At 39.6% G+C, this 9,963-nt stretch overlaps 1 pseudogene; it reads left to right on the top strand.

Moving 5' to 3' along the window:
* Positions 1–6,812: 6,812 nt before the first annotated feature.
* Positions 6,813–7,396, top strand: LOC138152246 (large ribosomal subunit protein uL23-like; annotated as a pseudogene).
* The last annotated feature ends 2,567 nt before the right edge of the window (positions 7,397–9,963 follow it).

Genomic DNA, 9,963 nt, shown 5'->3' with positions numbered 1-9,963 from the left:
TTTCACCAACCATCACTACTGGCCTGTCTGTAGTCCTGGGCGTGGGTCACTCTCTGCCTCCTCTCATTGTCTCCAGGCAGCTTCCAGGCAGGTCAACCCCTCACATCTCCTTCGAGCTCACCCGCTCTCTGCTTCATCTGGCTGGAGTCCTTCTGGTCAGTACCTCTCATTTGCTTTCTACTCTTTCCTGATAGCCACAGATATGGCAGCATATCCCCCAAAATAGAGCTTTAGAGGGGATTTATTTTCATTGTATTCTCTGCCTCTCTCCCTGCATGTCTCCCAAGAAAACTGAGTAGAAGCTCCTTCAATGAACCAGAAAATGTGGGGACTCCTAAGTGTACCCAATAAGGCATTATGGCCTTGTGGTCTTCCAAAGTTTTACTATAAGTAAGTTAGGTGAGTTTGCAGTCCTTCATTCACCAATGAGTGCTGCTTATCCCCAAAATGGTGTTCCAAAACTTAGTATATTGACTCCTGGGGAGAGGGGGAGGGGAGGAAGAAGGAAAGGTCTCAAACATATGTGACCCTACCTGATACACCAACCAGTCATTAGGAGTCATGGTCATATTTTGTTCTCCTAAACTTTTAAAAAAATTATTCTGAATGTTGTTGTTCAGTCATTTTTGGTTGTTTTCTTGGACAAGGTTTGCCATTTCCTCCTCAGCTAGTTTTACAGATGAGGAAACTGAGTTTAAACAGGGTTAAGTGACTTGCCCAGAGTCACACAGCTAGTAAGTGTCTGAGGCCAGATATGAATTCGGGAAGATGAATCTTCCTGACTTCAGACCTGGTACTCTATCCACTTCAGTACCTAGCTGCCTTGGTGAATGGAATGTCATGCTAACTCATGTGGCAAACCACTTCAAAATCTTTGCCAAGAAAACCCCAAGTAAGGTCATAAAGAGTCAAACACCACTGGAATGACTAAACAACAACAATCTTTATTTAGTTTTATAAATTCTGAGTATTCTTATTCCAACTGCCACTCTCAGCTGATTGAGTTGGTCCTTGAGAAAGGCTATATCTCCCCCTCAGATTTCTATGGATATCCCTGAGAGGTTGGAGGGTATTAGCTCAAACCCTATTCTGGTATGTTGACCCTACTGTTAATATTGGTTATGATTTTACCAAAATCATTTAATCAATTAATATCAATCAGTTTTTACAAAGGGATTTTTTTTTTTTTACTGCAAATGCATAGTAAAAATAGAGGTTACAAAGTACCCCTGAACTGGGACAGGGAGGTCATACTTAACACCTTAGTACAGGGAAGAATGGGTTTATACTTAAAACAGTTGCTATAAAGTTTTCACCACTCCAAGTTCACTTCCCAATGGGGCATAGCCCCTTGGTGGGTCAGCATCTCAGCTACCACCGGGCTGGATCAGGCATTTCTTCAGAGGATCAGCTGCTGCCTCACTAATGCTTGGTCTCCAACAAATGCTAGCACAGCCTCTAGCTTCTAGATTCCTAAGGCTCACTATTAGGACCTTTCAAAGCTCAATGTCACAAACAGCTCCAATATTCCTTCCCTAAAAGCAAGAAAGAACAAATTGAGAAAAAAAAACAACAGTCTGAATTCATTGACTACATGTCAGCCACAAGTGTGGATGGCCCTATTATCTTCCCATCCAGAGGCATACAGTGTTTCTCTCTCACTCAAATGTAGCAGAGCAGGAAAAATAAACCACCCTGGTCAGTTAGTGTATTTTGAAAGCATCCCTTTGTCTGGCTCACCAGCTAAACAAAAGACTCCTCTTTAATTCAGTAAGCAGATTAGAAACAATACCTGGAAATGCTCAAGTTTCTGTGGTATATGCAAGAAGCAGGACATGGTCATAAGTGAGGAGGAAAAGATATCAAATATATGTGACCCCACTTGATACCCTGACCAGATATTGGTTGGTTGGTTGTTGTCCTTCATTCTCTAAGAGGACCAAAATGACATCACTATGCTTAGAGTCAAGATTGAATGTGTCCGACTGTGACTGATCAGACCAATGTGAGCTCAGATTGCTCTGCCACAGGTCAGATAGAAATAGTCTATGTGAACATTTGGGGTGGATACTCTAAAGTTGAGCATCCTGCATTTTCTTTGAGCTGTTTCAATTCTGCTTTGCTCATAGAGCACAGGACCTCCTCTGATATGGACACGCCATGCTGAGCGGTCCTGTGCCAGTGTCTCCCATGTCACACAATCAATTCCAAAGTTCTTAAGAGAGATCTTGAGAGTATCCTCATATCTCTTCTTCTGTCTACCATGTCTGAGCTCTCTATAAAACAGTCTTTTTGGCAAGCGTACGTTTTGCTTTCAAACAACATGGCCAGACATTAGAGAAGGATGGTCATACTTTGTTCTACCAAACTTTAAAAAATTACATTCTGAATGGAACCACAGGCTTACTTATATAAATACAATACATACAGAATCAGAATATGGAAGGGACTTTAAAGATCTTTTTCTGGGCTTTCACAGATCAATCCCCATCCCCCTATACTACATAATGCCACCCTTGGTTAGAGCTAGGCCTACCCATTCCACTAGGGATTGATTGGATACACCATTTCTTGGGCTCAAAACCTCCATAGGCATCCATGAGCTATACCTCTACCTGCTTAGTTCATACATGGTGACATTCTCTGATTTTCTGTTTCTGTGGCTTTAAAAGACTTCCAGAAAGCTCATAAAGCCCAGGAATGTCAGAGAGAATTATTTGGAGGAATAAAGTGTAAATGAATCAAAAACACGTGTCTTGGATTTCCCTCAGAATAGATACACATTTTTAAAAAGCAGGGGAAAATATGTCTGGCAGAGCACAGCTGGGATATGGGGTTTGAAAGAGGGGTTAGGAAGCTTTGCCAAACCCCAATGCAGCTGGGAACATGTAGACCAAGCCTCCTCCTCATGGCTGTTGAGATAGAAATAATTCTGGGTTCCCTGGAAAGTGGGTCTGTCAAAGGAAAATTCCCTAGTAAGTTTTAGGGAAAGTGAATCATTTTAATTTAGCCTTGAATATATATATATATACACACACATACATACATACACAGGCACACAAATTCTTGACTTCAAATATGAACATAGGAGTCCATGGAGTATGGGCTGTTTGCCTTGTGCTAGCAAACCCTGGGGAAATATTCTCCTTGACTCTTTCCCTTTCATTTGGGTGTGGTCCTCAAGGGAAGGTCCAATGAGAATGCTTCCCTAGAATGCACTTGCACACCCCACCCTTGCTCAATGCATGAATTTGAATATAATTTTATTAAATTGCCTTGAGAAGATCTGATCTTTTTTAAATTTATACATTTTTCCTTTTTATTATTATGACTTGACAAATACCAAAAGACACAAACATTTCTCTATACAAAAAAAGAATGGAAAAAGAAGATTGCATGTGAAACCATGAATCTTCATTCCATACTGTTTGGGATTGAGTTGGAATTTTTTGTTTTAATTTTTCAAATTTAACAGTCATTCCAACCCTGCCCTACTTATCTGTGTCACTCTTTGAACATCCTTCTGGACTCTTCTGTCCATTCTTCTAATTTCATCAATGTTTTCTTTCTTTTCTTCCTTTCTTCTCTTAGTATCACCATTAATATTACCAGACACTACCCTGTTACTATTCTTTCCTGCCAAAAGTAAGAAATATGTAACAAAAAATATAGTACTGTAAAATAAATCCATACATGGACCATGTCAGAAAATGTGCTGCTACTCTATCACCTCTTTGCCAAGAAATGAAAACCATAATTCCTCATCAGTCTTTTCAAACTGTGATTGGACATTGCCTTAATCATAATTCTAAAATTTTTGTTTGTATTCTTTTAAATGTAGCCATTGTATAAATTGTACTCCTGGTTCTGCTCTTTTCACTCTGTATGAGTCTATATAAATCTTCCCAAGTTTTTCCAAATCTATCCCTTTCATCATTCTTACTACATAATATCCTATTACATTAATATGAATAATTTTCAAAGAAACCCAAACTATAAACAATCATAAAAATACTTTAAATCACTTATACCTAGAGAAATGCAAACTAAAACACTCTTGAAGTTCTACCTCATACTTATCAGATTGGCAAAAAATGAAAAAAGAGGAAAATAACCAACTTTGGAAAGACTTCAAGTAAACAGGTATATTAGCACACTGTTAATAAGAGTGAATTGGTCCAGCAATGAAAAAATTTTTAAATTATTTTTCAAATTTGTTTATTCACATAATATAACTGCAAAGGATGAAAAAAATATACAGAATTTTATACAACTCCAGAGGAGCAGTTAGGTGGCACCTGGATATAGTACTGGGCCTAGAGACAAGAAGACCTGAATTCAAATGCAGCCTCAGGTACTTAGTGTGACCATGGACACTTTTAGTCACTTAAGTTATATTTGACTTAGTGTGCTTATCTATAAAATGAGGATAATAATAGCATTCCAAGGTTGCTGTGAGAATCAAATGAGATAATAATAGTAGAGTGCATAGTGCCTGACAAATAGTGATATATAAACATTAGCTTTTGTCATTATCATTATTATTATTAATTCTGTGCCAAGGGCTGGTAGGGAAAGTTGTATGTTTTTGGAGAGACAGGAGAAGAGAAAAGAAGTAGAAAATGTAATTTAGATTGCCCTACATTCTTCTAAAATGTTGTAGTTAGTGAGATACAACAAATGTACATGAAATAACTGAACACTTTATTTTTTAAAATAGTATTTTATTTTTTCCAATTAGATGTAAAGACAAGTATTAACATTCGTTTTTTAAAAATTTTGAGTTCCAAATTTTTTCCCTCTTCCTTCCCTGACAGTAAACAATTTGATATAGGTTATATAGATGCAATCGTGAAAAATCTATTTCCATATTAGTCATGTTGTGAAAAAAGAAGCAGACTAACACACACACACACGCAGAGTGAAAATATATTCATTCAGACTCAGTTCTTTCTCCAGATGTGAATAGCATTTTTCATCTTGAATCCTTTGGAATTATCTTGGATCATAATATTGCTGAGAATAACTAGTTTATTCACGGTTGATCATTGTACAATATTGCTGTTACTGTGCACAATGTTCTCCTTGTTCTGATCACTTCACTTGACATCACTTCATGTAAGTCTTTCAAAGTTTTTCTGAAATCCACCTACTTGTCATTTCTTATAGCACAATAGTATTCCATTATTATCATATACCACAACTTGTTCAGTCATTCCCCAGTTGATGGGTATCCCCTCAATTTCCAATTCTTAGCCACCACAAGAAGAGCTGCTGTAATATTTTTGTACAAGTAAGTCCTTCCCTCTCTCCCCTCTTTTTAATTTTTTAGGGATACACACCTAGTTGTGGGGCATATGAAATAGCACCTTAATAGAACAAATCAACTAATGCTACATTTAAAATTGAGCTCATCTTTTCATCATACTCCTCCTTCAGACTTCTCTATCTCTTATCACTCTTTCTCTAGTGACCCAATTTTAAGCCTCAAACTCATCCTTTATACTTCTCCTCCCCTTCCCTTCCCTCTTCCCCAGCCAATTACTTGTTGATTCTAACTCTGTATCTCTCCTATCCATCCTCTTCTCCCCACTCACACAACACCACACTAGTTCAATGCTCTTATCTAGACTATTCCAATAGTTTCCCAACTGGCCTTTCTATTTCCAGCCTCTCCTCTCTCCAATCCATTCTCCAGAGAGATGCCAAAGTAATGTTTATAAAGCACAGGCTTGACTATGTCTCTTCTCTAATCAAGAAACTTTAGTGTCTCCATATTTCCTTTAGTTAAAATATAAACTCCTTAATTTGGCATTCACAACCTGGTTGCAGCCCACTTTTTCAGACTTATTTTACATTACTCCTCTTTACTTATTTTAAATTCCAGCCAAACTACCCTAGCTGTTATTCCTTAAATTTGGTATTTCATTTCCCACCTCCTTGCCTTTGCATAGTTGTGAAAGGAACTCCATGCCTGCCTCCACCTTTTAGAATCCTTAAATTCTTTCAAGGCTTAATCTAGGTTTTACCTCTGATGGAAAACCTTTCCTAATTACCCTAGCTGCTACTAAACTTTATCTATTCAAATTATATTTTATTACTTGTAGCAAGGGTCAGCAAACTACAGTGTAGCCTAAGGATTAAATCTAACTCTCTTACTGCAAGTAAGAATAATTTTTACATCAGTAAATAAAGTTCTATTGTATTTTAAAATGTAAAACCCATTCTTAGTTTGCCAACTTTTTGCCAATTCCTGATTCATAGTATTGTATTCTCCAATAGAATATAAGCTCCTTGAGGGAAGATGTTTTTAACTTTGTCTTTGTATTCCTAGATCCTAAGGGTGCTTTGCTCATACTGATGCTTACTCAGTGTTTATTGTATTTAATCTAGTTCCATGCCCCACATAGCTAGAGGTAGAAACAGAGCTGGAAAAGGCAAAGCTCTTCATTATTGGACTTTTAACAGGCTCTTGTCCATAATGGTGGCCAAGTCTGGAATAGGCAACCTTTTAAGAGCAAAAAGTCATATCAGTGGTAATAGTCTTAGAACAGAACTATTTGAACACACACACACACACAGCCCCAAGAGTCTTAGTGAAGTTTTTGGGAACTTTTGGGACACCCTGTATATATTCAGTTAATGTCTGAAAGGTTTTGCTCCAACTTCACTTGTACTAGTTTATACATTTGTATTGTTGTTTAATTTATTCAAGGGAATACATAGGAAAGACTGCATAATGGAAGATGCAGGCCTGCCTTGGTAGAAGAAATTTCCTCATAAGGAGTTCCCTATACCAATTAAAGCACAGATCCAATTCCTATCTTAACAAGAAAGCCCAGAGAAGCCTTTCCCCCAACATGGCGCCGAAGGCGAAGAAGGAAGCTGTTGTTCCCCCCAAGACAGAAGCCAAGTCCAAGGCCTTGAAGGCCAAGAAGGCAGTGCTGAAGGGTGTCCATAGCCACAAAAAGAAGAAGATCCGAACATCCCCCACCTTCCAGCAACCCAAGACACTGAGACTTCAAAGGGAGCCCAAATACCCTCGGAAGAGTGTCCCTCGCAGAAACAAGCTCAATCACTATACCATCATTAAGTTTCCCTTGACCACCGAGTCTGCTATGAAGAAGATTGAGGACAACAACACCCTTGTCTTCATTGTGGAGTCAAGGCCAACAAGCATCAGATCAAACAGGCTGTAAAGAAGCTGTATGACATCGATGTGGCCAAGGTCAACACACTGATCCAGCCCCACGGAGAGAAGAAGGCCCATGTCCATCTTGCTCCAGACTGTGATGCTTTAGATATTGCCAACAAAATTGGAATCATCTAACTTGCTGTGTCCCCATTCCACCTACAATAAAAATAAAGTTTTCCAGAATAAAAAAATAAAAAGAAAGCCCAGAGAAGTTCAGTTCCTATTCTTTCCCCATAAGCACATAATTATAATGAGATGAACAGATGATTAGCCAATTGTCACCTTGGAAGGCAGGAAGAACCTGACCCTGAAAGGATGAGGCATGGGACTTGAGGTAGAGGGAAGAAATGTTGTATTATGAGCTATCTTCCTGGGGTTGTGGTGATGGTTACCAATTAGGAGCAATAATTAGGGAGAGAGGAGGTGGAGTCAAGATGGCAGAGTAGAAACAGGACTTCTGTGTGGCTCCAGCTTCCACCTTCCCCAATCCATGTAAAACGGGACTCTGAACAAACTTTGGAGCTACAGAACCCACAAAATAACACAGAGGAGCTAACCTCCCACTGGGGGCAGCCTGGCAGGCTGGCAGGAATTGGCCAGCACAGCACTCTGGGAGCTGAGCCCAGCCCCACACCGAGTTTTTAGCCCCAGGGCAGGCCTGACCAACCACAGGCTGGAGGGACTCCAGATCACTAGCAGCTGTGGTGATCCAGAATTATCAACACATAGATGCTAAGGGTAAAGTGAGAGGTCAGTGCAGTGTGGACTTTGGGACCCAGTAGTTGGGAGTGTGTTGGCTTTTGCCCCCAGGGTGAGAAGCTGCTGAGGAGCTGTGGCTGTGCAGCCACCCCCACATGGCAGCTTCAGCTCCTGGCCTGCAGAGTGTAGGGGGACCAAACACCAGTCTGAGGGGCAATCATTCTTACTTTAACCTGCTTGGATCTGGATTGTGGTCTAGGGTGGAGGTCCTGGGGTGTGTGTCCAGCTTGCCAGAGCGTGTGGAAGCTTCAGCAAGGGCACCCAACTAATACATCCGACAGCTGAGAAAACTTCAGCATTTGGTACATAGCTCCCCTATCTGGTAGCAGAGTCCTACTGTGGCAAAAAGCCCAAAAGTCACATAACTGAGTGGCAACATGACCAGGCAAAGGAAACAAAACAAACAGAAGAATCCAACATTAGATTCCTATTTGGGGGACAAAAAGGATCAAAGCATGGAACAGGAGGAAGACAGTGAAGTTAGAACTCCTGCACCAAAAGCTTCAAAGGAAAATACAAGCTGGTTACAGGCTACAGAGGACCTTAAGAAGCATATAAGAGAAATGGAGGAAAAATTGGGAAGAGAAGTGAGAACGATGCAAGAAAGTTACAAAATGAGAGTCAACAGCCTGACTGAGGAAAATAACACCTTAAAAAATAGACCAACTCAAATGGCAAAAGGGGCTTAAAAAGGCAATGAGGAGAAGAATACCTTAAAAAGCTGAATTTGCCAGATGAAAAAAGAATCTCAAAAGCTCACCGAGGAGAATCATTCCTTCAGAATTAGATTGGAGCAAATGGAAGCTTTTTGAGACAAACTTTGGAAACCTTATGGGAAATCAAGATGCTGTTAAACAGATCCAAAACAAATAAAAGAATAGAAGGGAATGTGAAATATCTCATTGGAAAAACCACTGACTTAGAAAATAGATCCAGGAGAGATAATTTAAAAATTATTGGACTACCTGAAAGCCATGATCAGAGAAAGAACCTAGAAATCATCCTCCAAGAAATTCTCAAGGAAAACTGCCCTGATGTTTTAGAACCAGAGGGAAAAATAGAGGTTGAAAGAATCCACCAATCACCTCCTGAAAAAGATCCCCAAAGGAAAACTCCTAGGGATATTATAGCCAGGTTCTGAAATTCCCAGATCAAGGAGAGAATGTTACAAGCAGCCAGGAAGAAACAATTTGGATATTGTGGAAACACAATCAGGATAACCCAGGATCTGGCAGCTGAAGGGCTTGGAATGTGATATTCTGGAGGGCAAAGGAGCTGGGATTAAAACCAAGAATCACCAACCCAGAAAAACTATCATGTTTCAGGGGGAAATATGGTCATTCAGTGGAATAGAGGGCTTTCTAGCATTCTTGATGAAAAAACCAAAGTTGAATAGAAAATTTGACATTCAGATACAAGAAGCAAGAGAAGCATGAGAAGGTAAACAGGGAAATCATAAGGAACTTATCAAAGTTGAACTATTAACATTCCTACATGGAAAAACAATAATTGTAACTGATGAAACTTTTCTCAGTATGAAAATAGTTGAAGGGAATAGAAATATATATATATATATATACACACACATATGTCTATATAGGAGGGTATATGGACATATGAATACATATGTGAATGTGTGTATATGTATTGACAGGTATACATAGATAGAGGGCACAGGACCAATTTAATAGGAAGGGATGATACTTAAAAGGTGAAATTAAGAGGTGAGAGAGGAATATAATGAGAGGAGATGGGGAGAGACAGAATGGGGTAAACCATCTCATATAGAAGAGGCAAGGGAAAATGGTTATAATGGAGGGGAAGAATAGGAAGGCAAAAGGGAATGGGTCAACCTTATTCTCATTGAATTTGGCTTGGGGAGGGAATGAAATACACACTAAATAGGTATCTCACCCTACAGGAGAGTAGGGAGGAAGGGGAAGAGAGGGGGGATGATGGAAGGAGGGCAGGCTGGGGGGGAGGGAAATTGGAAGCACCCATTTTTGAAA

Source organism: Petaurus breviceps, unplaced genomic scaffold (assembly GCF_028583685.1).
Source record: "Petaurus breviceps papuanus isolate PSGF00001 unplaced genomic scaffold, PetGlider_PUasm1.0 90925, whole genome shotgun sequence".
NCBI classification, from domain to species: domain Eukaryota; kingdom Metazoa; phylum Chordata; class Mammalia; order Diprotodontia; family Petauridae; genus Petaurus; species Petaurus breviceps.
Note: the sequence above shows the minus strand (reverse complement) of the source record. Positions and strands in the feature narration are given on the sequence as shown.